This window comes from Nomia melanderi, unplaced genomic scaffold, assembly GCF_051020985.1.
Source record: "Nomia melanderi isolate GNS246 unplaced genomic scaffold, iyNomMela1 scaffold0784, whole genome shotgun sequence".
NCBI lineage: Eukaryota > Metazoa > Arthropoda > Insecta > Hymenoptera > Halictidae > Nomia > Nomia melanderi.
This window is the reverse complement of record NW_027475898.1, coordinates 9,297-20,000: the sequence shown is the minus strand read 5'-3', so window position 1 is coordinate 20,000 and position 10,704 is coordinate 9,297. Positions and strand designations below refer to the sequence as shown.

Sequence of the window (10,704 nt, the reverse complement as noted above, 5' to 3'; positions counted from 1 at the left end):
CTTTTTATATATATATATTTCGAAATTCAACTGAACGTGGCGGAAGCGCACGGTGGTGGTCCAGCGAGGACACGCGACGACGGGGAATAAGAACTATTCGACCCGTTACGAATACGCATGCTCGTCCCGCACGATTTTAACACACACCGTGTTTTTCTCCAGTCGTCAAAGCGTTCGTGCGTCGAATTCGAAAAATAAAAAAAAGAAATACACCTTTTCTCTCTCTCTCGGGGTAAAAAGAGTCGATGTGTATTGTGTATAAAGGTTCTGCTGCGAGAAGTCTCGTTTTGCCGTGTGTTTCGGTAACGACGATCCTCCGAAACGTACATCTCATTCGTAAGAGAGGAAGAAAACAATCTCCCTGGGGCCAGTCGGTAATATACCGACATACGACGTGTCGTGCACATCCGTCTCACGCACGGTATACAAAATATGAATAAAACGTGTGTAGTCTCTCTCTCTCTCGACTTCTTAATATTTTCTTTCACCTCTGACGCATCATTTCAGGTGACGTCGGGAGCGCGGGAAAAAAAATTTTTCTAAACACACGAAACCGTTCATCTCACGAACAGCCGAAAAAGTTGTCGCTCAGATCCATATCGCAGTGGAGCGGTATCCGCGGGCGGTCGTAATTGAACGACGCACGACGCCGCGAACACTCACGCGAGTCCATACAAACGATTCCGATCGTTTTGCAACAACTAGAACGTACACTGTCCGTGAAATTCACAGAATTTTCGCGTGTCCGCGACAAACGCCGACGAGACACCCATCGTTCGCTCGTACGTAGCATCCTTCTCTTAACCCGACTCAGAAACGTTCTTTGCGCCCTTCGGTAAAAAAACGTTCGATCCGAAGAGGTGAACGACGGCGGGGATTTGACAGAGCTACGCAAGCAGTGTATGGTACGTAAACGACCCTCAGCCAGGCGTGGTCCAGGAATTGTATCCGTGGACCGCAATGTGCGTTCGAAATGTCGATGTTCATGTGTCCTGCAGTTCACACGTTGACGCGCAATTAGCTGCGTTCTTCATCGACCCACGAGCCAAGTGATCCACCGTTCAGGGTAATCGTATAAATTTTATATTTCACATATATAATTTTATTCTCATTTGTTCGACCTAATATCTCTCTTCTTTCAAAGAGAAGATAAAAGTTGATACCTGAATCTCCGACCAGCGCGCGAAGGAGATTCAGGCGTCGCCTTGGAGACGACACCGAAGCCTTTCGAGACGAAAAACGTTCAAGTAATATGTATATATTTCTCGACGTTCCGGGCGTATAGTGCATTCAAAAACCCGCGAAAGACGCAGAAGACTCGCACGCGTGGAAACGACGGGGATATATTTTGTATCCTACCCGATACTGAATCCATCGCGTGCAGTCGACCCTCGCGTTCTTCCGATCAGACGCATCTATTGTTGCGCGCATGTTTTCGCGTCGCATCGCGCGAAACGTTGCACGAATCGTACCGATCGATCGATTGAAAGCAAATAATGAAAAAAGACTTCACAGCTGGCTCTTTGCCGGTCATTCGTCCCATGTTATCTCTTGCCGCGAAATTGGCGCGCAAGAGTTGGGTGTCAGACGCGCGGCTTTAAAACGAGCTTCACGGCCGGTCCCTTCGTTACCGCTTTCGTTCTTTCTCTCGGAACGACCATGAACGAACACGACGAGCGACGCTACGGCATACACACGTCCACGGATTCGATTAAAAAAACAGACTTCACAGCTGGCTCTTTGCCGGTCATTCGTCCCATATTATCTCTTGCCGCGAAATTGGCGCGCAAGAGTTGGGTGTCAGACGCACGGCTTTAAAACGAGCTTCACGGCCGGTCCTCTCAATTCCGTGTACGGTACACGCAAGATGCGGGTTCCACTTCCAGACTACCCGGTCCCTTCTCTCTACGAGAATCGATAGTAGAAGAACGGCTCGAAAACGCGTCTCAGAGACTAGGGGAAAAGAAGCGGTATGCGAGCGAAACGAAAACGCATTATGGAAACGTCGCGAAACAATGTTCGACGGTTGCTCGGTTCCAATCGTGCGGCCGTTTCAATTTCTCGTGCGCTTCACCGTCCCTCCGTAACTCTGGCCGATCGCGTATACCGAAGAGCCGACACGCGCAAAAACCACAGGCATTGTATACTGTATATATATATGTTACAGTCACAGCCTTCGCGCGTTTTACTCTCCGACGCGGGGTTTCCACGACGAAAGAGAGACAGTTTCGTGGCGGGTGACTCGGCCGAATCGCTACGACGGGTATTTCTATTATAGAACGAATCATCGCCACCCTTTACCAGTGCCCGACGAAGGAATCACAAGGTCATCTGGAGTTTACAATGCCAGCGACGGTAATTCCAACGAAGACCCGATAAGTCAACTCATCGTTCTATTTCTCCCCGTACAGAAAAGCGAATCGACGCTAACGCACCTCGCGCAAGCACGAACGTTCTCTTCGCGTGGATCATCCCATCGTCGAAAGATGTAAAGACGCATTGGAGATCGTGGTCTCTGGCGGGCTCATTGCACGCCCCACTGCATATCTTTCCTCGAATCGAGAATGATTCGTCCACTAAGGCTGCGAAACTACGCGTCGAGGAAACTAGGGGAAAGAAGCGGGATGCGAGCGAAACGACAATACATTATGGAAACGTCGCGAAACAATGTTCGGCGGTTGCTCGTTTCCTCCTGCGGACGTTTCATTGCTCGGGCGCTTCACGTCCCTCCGTAACCTTCGCGCGATCGCGTGCCCCGGAGAGCCGGCAACCGGTGAACCACAGGCGTATAAACTATAGTCTTCTATAGCAAGCCTTCGGCGGTTACTCTCCGACGCGGGGATTCCACGACGAGAGAGAATTTCGTGGCGGGTGACATCGGTCGAAACGCTACGACGGGTATTTCTATTATAGAACGAATCATCGCCACCCTTTACCAGTGCCCGACGAAGGAATCACAAGGTCATCTGGAGTTTACAATGCCAGCGACGGTAATTCCAACGAAGACCCGATAAGTCAACTCATCGTTCTATTTCTCCCCGTACAGACAAGCGAATCAACGCTATCGCACCTCACGCATGCACGAACGTTCTCTTTCGCGTGAATCGTCCCATCGTCGAAAGATATAGCCGCTTGGAGATCGTGGCCCATCAAGTTCTTCCGTAACTCCTGCGCGATCGCGTACCCCGGAGAGCAGGCAACCGGTGAACCACAGGCGTATAAACTATAGTCTTCTATAGCAAGCCTTCGCGTTTACTCTACGACGCGGGGATTCCACGACGAGAGAGATTTTCGTGGCGGGTGACACGGCCGAATCGCTACGACGGGTATTTCTATTATAGAACGAATCATCGCCACCCTTTACCAGTGCCCGACGAAGGAATCACAAGGTCATCTGGAGTTTACAATGCCAGCGACGGTAATTCCAACGAAGACCCGATAAGTCAACTCATCGTTCTATTTCTCCCCGTACAGAAAAGCGAATCGGCGCTATCGCACCTCACGCAAGCAGGAATGATCTCTTCGCGTGGATCGTCCCATCGTCGAAAGATGTAAGACGTACAGAAATCGTGGTCCATCACGATTATTCGTAACTCTCCGAGTCGCGTATCTGAGAGTAGGACAAACGGAGAACCACAGGCATAAATAATACTATATGTTTCTCTATATAGTTAGCCTTCGCGTTTTACTCTCCGACATGGGGATTCCACGACGAGAGAGAGTTTCGTGGCGGGTGTCTCGGCCGAATCGCTACGACGGGTATTTCTATTATAGAACGAATCATCGCCACCCTTTACAGTGCCCGACGAAGGAATCACAAGGTCATCTGGAGTTTACAATGCCAGCGACGGTAATTCCAACGAAGACCCGATAAGTCAACTCATCGTTCTATTTCTCCCCGTACAGAAAAGCGAATCGACGCTATCGCACCTCGCGCGAGCACGTAACTACTCTTCGCGTGGATCGTCCCATCGTCGAAAGATGTAAGACGCACGGAAATCGTGGCCCATCAACGTTTTTTTGTAACTCTGCCGATCGCGTATCACAGAGCCGAGACGCACATACCACAGGCGTATAATACCGTTTTCTTCGTATGTAAGCCTTCGCGTTTACTCTTCGGCGCGGGGTTTCCACGTCGAGAGAGACATTCGTGGCGGGTGACATCGGTCGAAACGCTACGACGGGTATTACTATTATAGAACGAATCATCGCACCCTTTACCAGTGCCCGACGAAGGAATCACAAGGTCATCTGGAGTTTACAATGCCAGCGACGGTAATTCCAACGAAGACCCGATAAGTCAACTCAACGTTCTATTTCTCCCCGTACAGAAAAGCGAATCGACGCTGTTGCACCTCACGCAAGCACGAACGTTCTCTTCGCGTGGATCGTCCCATCGTCGAAAGATGTAAGACGCACGGAAATCGTGGCACATCACGTGTTTTCGGAACTCTGTCGACCGCGTATCTCAGAGACGACGCGCGCGAACCACTGGCATATACTATTATATATCGCGTTTTACCCTCCGACGCGGGGATTCCACGACGAGAGAGAGTTTCGTGAGCGGGTTGACTCGGAAGAAACGCTACGACGGGTATTTCTATTATAGAACGCATCATCGCCACCCTTTACCAGTGCCCGACGAAGGAATCACAAGGTCATCTGGAGTTTACAATGCCAGCGACGGTAATTCCAACGAAGACCCGATAAGTCAACTCAACGTTCTATTTCTCCCCGTACAGAAAAGCGAATCGACGCAATCGCACCATACGCGTGCACGTAAACAACTCTTCGCGTGGATCGTCCCATCGGTCGAGAGACGTAAGTTTTCATAGTATGAATTCGCGTTTTACTCTCCGACGCGGGGATTCCACGACGAGAGAGAGTTTCAGTGAGCGGGTTGACTCGGAAGAAACGCTACGACGGGGTTATTTCTATTATAGAACGCATCATCGCCACCCTTTACCCAGTGCCGACGAAGGAATCACAAGGTCATCTGGAGTTTACAATGCCAGCGGACGGTAATTCCAACGAAGACCCGATAAGTCAACTCAACGTTCTATTTCTCCCGTACAGAAAAGCGAATCGACGCAATCGCACCATACGCGTGCACGTAAACAACTCTTTCGCGTGGATCGTCCCATCGTCGAGAGACGTAAGTTTTCATAGTATGAATTCGCGTTTTACTTCCGACGCGGGGGATTCCACGACGAGAGAGAGTTTCGTGAGCGGGTTGACTCGGAAGAAACGCTACGACGGGTATTTCTATTATAGAACGCATCATCGCCACCCTTTACCAGTGCCGACGAAGGAATCACAAGGTCATCTGGAGTTTACAATGCAGCGACGGTAATTCAACGAAGACCCGATAAGTCAACTCAACGTTCTATTACTCCCCGTACAGAAAAGCGAATCGACGCAATCGCACCATACGCGTGCACGTAACAACTCTTCGCGTGGATCGTCCCATCGTCGAGAGACGTAAGTTTCATAGTAAGCCTTCGGCGTTTTACTCTCCGACGCGGGGATTCCACGACGAGAGAGAGAGTTTCGTGAGCGGGTTGACTCGGAGAAACGCTACGACGGGTATTTCTATATAGAACGCATCATCGCCACCTTTACCAGTGCCCGACGAAGGAATCACAAGGTCATCTGGAGTTTACAATGCCAGCGACGGTAATTCCAACGAAGACCCGATAAGTCAACTCAACGTTCTATTTCTCCCCGTACAGAAAAGCGAATCGACGCAATCGCACCATACGCGTACACGTAAACAACTCTTCGCGTGGATCGTCCATCGTCGAGAGACGTAAGTTTTCATAGTTATGAATTCGCGTTTTACTCTCCGACGCGGGGATTCCACGACGAGAGAGAGTTTCGTGAGCGGGTTGACTCGGAAGAAACGCTACGACGGGTATTTCTATTATAGAACGCATCATCGCCACCCTTTACCAGTGCCCGACGAAGGAATCACAAGGTCATCTGGAGTTTACAATGCCAGCGACGGTAATTCCAACGAAGACCCGATAAGTCAACTCAACGTTCTATTTCTCCCCGTACAGAAAAGCGAATCGACGCAATCGCACCATACGCGTGCACGTAAACAACTCTTCGCGTGATCGTCCCATCGTCGAGAGACGTAAGTTTTCATAGTATGAATTCGCGTTTTACTCTCCGACGCGGGGATTCCACGACGAGAGAGAGTTTCGTGAGCGGGTTGACTCGGAAGAAACGCTACGACGGGTATTTCTATTATAGAACGCATCATCGCCACCCTTTACCAGTGCCCGACGAAGGAATCACAAGGTCATCTGGAGTTTACAATGCCAGCGACGGTAATTCCAACGAAGACCCGATAAGTCAACTCAACGTTCTATTACTCCCCGTACAGAAAAGCGAATCGACGCAATCGCACCATACGCGTGCACGTAACAACTCTTCGCGTGGATCGTCCCATCGTCGAGAGACGTAAGTTTCCATACTATGAATTCGCGTTTTACTCTCCGACGCGGGGATTCCACGACGAGAGAGTGTTTCGTGAGCGGGTTGACTCGGAAGAAACGCTACGACGGGTATTTCTATTATAGAACGCATCATCGCCACCCTTTACCAGTGCCCGACGAAGGAATCACAAGGTCATCTGGAGTTTACAATGCCAGCGACGGTAATTCCAACGAAGACCCGATAAGTCAACTCAACGTTCTATTGCTCCCCGTACAGAAAAGCGAATCGACGCAATCGCACCATACGCGTGCACGTAACAACTCTTCGCGTGGATCGTCCCATCGTCGAGAGACGTAAGTTTCATAAGTAAGCCTTCGGCGTTTTATTCTCCGACGCGGGGATTCCACGACGAGAGAGTGTTTCGTGGCGGGTGACTAGGCCGAACGCTACGACGGGTATTTCTATTATAGAACGAATCATCGCCACCCTTTACCAGTGCCCGACGAAGGAATCACAAGGTCATCTGGAGTTTACAATGCCAGCGACGGTAATTCCAACGAAGACCCGATAAGTCAGCTCATCGTTCTATTTCTCCCCGTACAGAAAGGCGAATCGACGCTATCGCACCTCGCGCGAGCACGTAACAACTCTTCGCGTGGATCGTCCCATCGTCGAGAGACGTAAGACGCACGGAAATCGTGGTTCATCGCGTCTTTTCCTACTCTCTTGAATCGCAATTTCGTATAGAGCCTACACACGCGAACCACCGGCATATACTATTTCTTCTCTCATAGTAAGCCTTCGCGCGTTTTACTCTCCGATGCGGGGATTCCACGACGAGAGAGTGTTTCGTGGCGGGTGTCTCGGCCGAATCGCTACGACGGGTATTTCTATTATAGAACGAATCATCGCCACCCTTTACCAGTGCCCGACGAAGGAATCACAAGGTCATCTGGAGTTTACAATGCCAGCGACGGTAATTCCAACGAAGACCCGATAAGTCAACTCATCGTTCTATTTCTCCCCGTACAGAAAAGCGAATCGACGCTGATCGCACCTCGCGCGAGCACGAAACAACTCTTCGCGTGGATCGTCCCATCGTCGAAAGATGTAAGACGCACGGAAATCGTGTTCGGCGGGCTCTATGCGCCTTGTTCAAAGTAAAAAAAAAAAATTTCGACGGACGGGAGAAGTGTATTTCTCCGCGCGTAAGCCGTTCGAAATTTCCGACGGACGGGAGATGAACTCTCCGCGCGTAAGCCGTCTAGTCATACAGCAGAGCAGGTATCGAGATACCTCTCTGTGCATGATCGTTCAAGTATTTTTCACGAGGAAGCGTTGTTGCACGTTATCGCTCCTTCCTCCTCTGTATATATAATATTATTTCTCTTGTGTATCGAGTGTGTGCAGAAATTGAACTCGTACACTTATATATATATATGTATGTATCTTTCGCTCCTTTTTATATTATCTTTCGCTCCACTCTTTATATTTCTCATGTTTCCTTCTTTCGGTCAGTTCTTGTAGTGTATTTTGCTCGTTAATGATCCTTCCGCAGGTTCACCTACGGAAACCTTGTTACGGACTTTTACTTCCTCTAAATGATCAAGTTTGGTCATCTTCCCGGCAACATCGGCAATGCAACAACATTGCCGCGCACCAGTCCGAAGACCTCACTAAATCATTCAATCGGTAGTAGCGACGGGCGGTATGGTACAAGGGCAGGGACGTAATCAACGCGAGCTTATGACTCGCGCTTACTGGGAATTCCTCGTTCATGGGGAAAAATTGCAAGCCCCCAATCCCTAGCACGAAGGAGGTTCAGCGGGTTACCCGGGCCTTTCGGCCAGGGAAAACACGCTGATTCCTTCAGTGTAGCGCGCGTGCGGCCCCCAGAACATCTAAGGGCATCACAGACCTGTTATTGCTCAATCTCGTGCGGCTAGAAGCCGCCTGTCCCTCTAAGAAGATTTGTTTGTACGTTGGTAGTAAAAACCCACCGACAGAAGCCGGGGGCCTTCGAGATACCATAAGTTACGTCTATTTAGCAGGCTAGAGTCTCGTTCGTTATCGGAATTAACCAGACAAATCGCTCCACCAACTAAGAACGGCCATGCACCACCACCCACCGAATCAAGAAAGAGCTATCAATCTGTCAATCCTTCCGGTGTCCGGGCCTGGTGAGGTTTCCCGTGTTGAGTCAAATTAAGCCGCAGGCTCCACTCCTGGTGGTGCCCTTCCGTCAATTCCTTTAAGTTTCAGCTTTGCAACCATACTTCCCCCGGAACCCAAAAGCTTTGGTTTCCCGGAAGCTGCCCGCCGAGTCATCGGAGGAACTTCGGCGGATCGCTAGCTGGCATCGTTTATGGTTAGAACTAGGGCGGTATCTGATCGCCTTCGAACCTCTAACTTTCGTTCTTGATTAATGAAAACATTTTTGGCAAATGCTTTCGCTTCTGTCCGTCTTGCGACGATCCAAGAATTTCACCTCTAACGTCGCAATACGAATGCCCCCATCTGTCCCTATTAATCATTACCTCGGGGTTCCGAAAACCAACAAAATAGAACCGAGGTCCTATTCCATTATTCCATGCACACAGTATTCAGGCGAATGTAGCCTGCTTTGAGCACTCTAATTTGTTCAAAGTAAACGTACCGGCCCACCTCGACACTCAGTGAAGAGCACCGCGATGGGATATTAGTTGGACCGCCCCGTGAAGAGCAAAGCCCACCGGTAGGACGTACCACATAATGCCAGTTAAACACCGCGAGCGGTGAACCGACACTGTGACACACAGATTCAACTACGAGCTTTTTAACCGCAACAACTTTAATATACGCTATTGGAGCTGGAATTACCGCGGCTGCTGGCACCAGACTTGCCCTCCAATGGATCCTCGTTAAAGGATTTAAAGTGTTCTCATTCCGATTACGGGGCCTCGGATGAGTCCCGTATCGTTATTTTTCGTCACTACCTCCCCGTGCCGGGAGTGGGTAATTTGCGCGCCTGCTGCCTTCCTTGGATGTGGTAGCCGTTTCTCAGGCTCCCTCTCCGGAATCGAACCCTGATTCCCCGTTACCCGTTACAACCATGGTAGGCGCAGAACCTACCATCGACAGTTGATAAGGCAGACATTTGAAAGATGCGTCGCCGGTGCTATAAGACCATGCGATCAGCACAAAGTTATTCAGAGTCACCAAAGCAAACGATGGACGAACGTAAACGCCCGCCACCGATTGGTTTTGATCTAATAAAAGCGTTCCTACCATCTCTGGTCGGAACTCTGTTTTGCATGTATTAGCTCTAGAATTACCACAGTTATCCAAGTAAATGTGGGTACGATCTAAGGAACCATAACTGATTTAATGAGCCATTCGCGGTTTCACCTTAATACGGCATGTACTGAGACATGCATGGCTTAATCTTTGAGACAAGCATATGACTACTGGCAGGATCAACCAGGGAGCTTCGAGTAAATTTTCATCATACGAAGCAAAAATATGTATGTATATATATATCTTAGTCGCCGACTCTCTCCCCTTAAGAGTCGGATCGACGATACTTTTTCTCGTCTTTAAGACAGTTCTCTTTCTCCTCTCTCTTCTCTCTACTCTCTTCTCTCTTCTCTCTTCTCTTTCGAGTTGGTAAATTTCGCTCCACTATTAGATTACCAACTCCGCACGAATTACCACATGGGTATATCCGCGCATATACATCAGGAGGACCTCCAAAAATTTCAAACTCTCCCGTGTATCTCTCCGAGATCTTTTTAGAAGAAAAAGAATCTCGGATGTCACATCGACTTTCAGGTTTGTAAGCACGTATGCTCGAGCGCTCTCCATCGTGTAAGCACGGACATAACGCACGAAGTCCGAAGACCGCGTACGTTAACATGCTGGACATATCGAGAAAGCGCGAACCATGCTAGGCGTACCCATGTCGAGGCCCTCGCGTTAAAGATCATACTCTTCTTTTCGTTCTCTCTTCTTTGCCCAGAAATAATATATATTTCTTATAATATATACCTCTTAGTTTATGTATTTCTCTCTTAGGACACCTCAATTTTATATGTATATATTATATTTCATTCGAACAATTTTTGTTCGTCGCCCCTTTTTGTGTGTAGTATTTCGTTTGGTCTTTGCCATTAAATTTTTGTATACGAAAAATATATTTTCGCTCGGATAGAAAACCCCTTTTGGGTTTCTGAGAGTTGATGTGAGAGTCGTACAAGTATAACGAATATACGTTGTATCCAA

General features: G+C 49.0%; 2 non-coding genes across 2 annotated transcripts; both read right to left on the bottom strand.

Annotated features, from left to right (window-relative positions):
* Positions 1 to 914: 914 nt before the first annotated feature.
* On the bottom strand, positions 915 to 1,069 carry LOC143176735 (5.8S ribosomal RNA). The gene has a single exon (XR_013001245.1). It is a non-coding gene; the product is annotated as a 5.8S ribosomal RNA (ribosomal RNA).
* A 6,916-nt stretch (positions 1,070 to 7,985) lies between these two features.
* Positions 7,986 to 9,910, bottom strand: LOC143176736 (small subunit ribosomal RNA). Its single transcript, XR_013001246.1, has one exon. It is a non-coding gene; the product is annotated as a small subunit ribosomal RNA (ribosomal RNA).
* Positions 9,911 to 10,704: the final 794 nt, after the last annotated feature.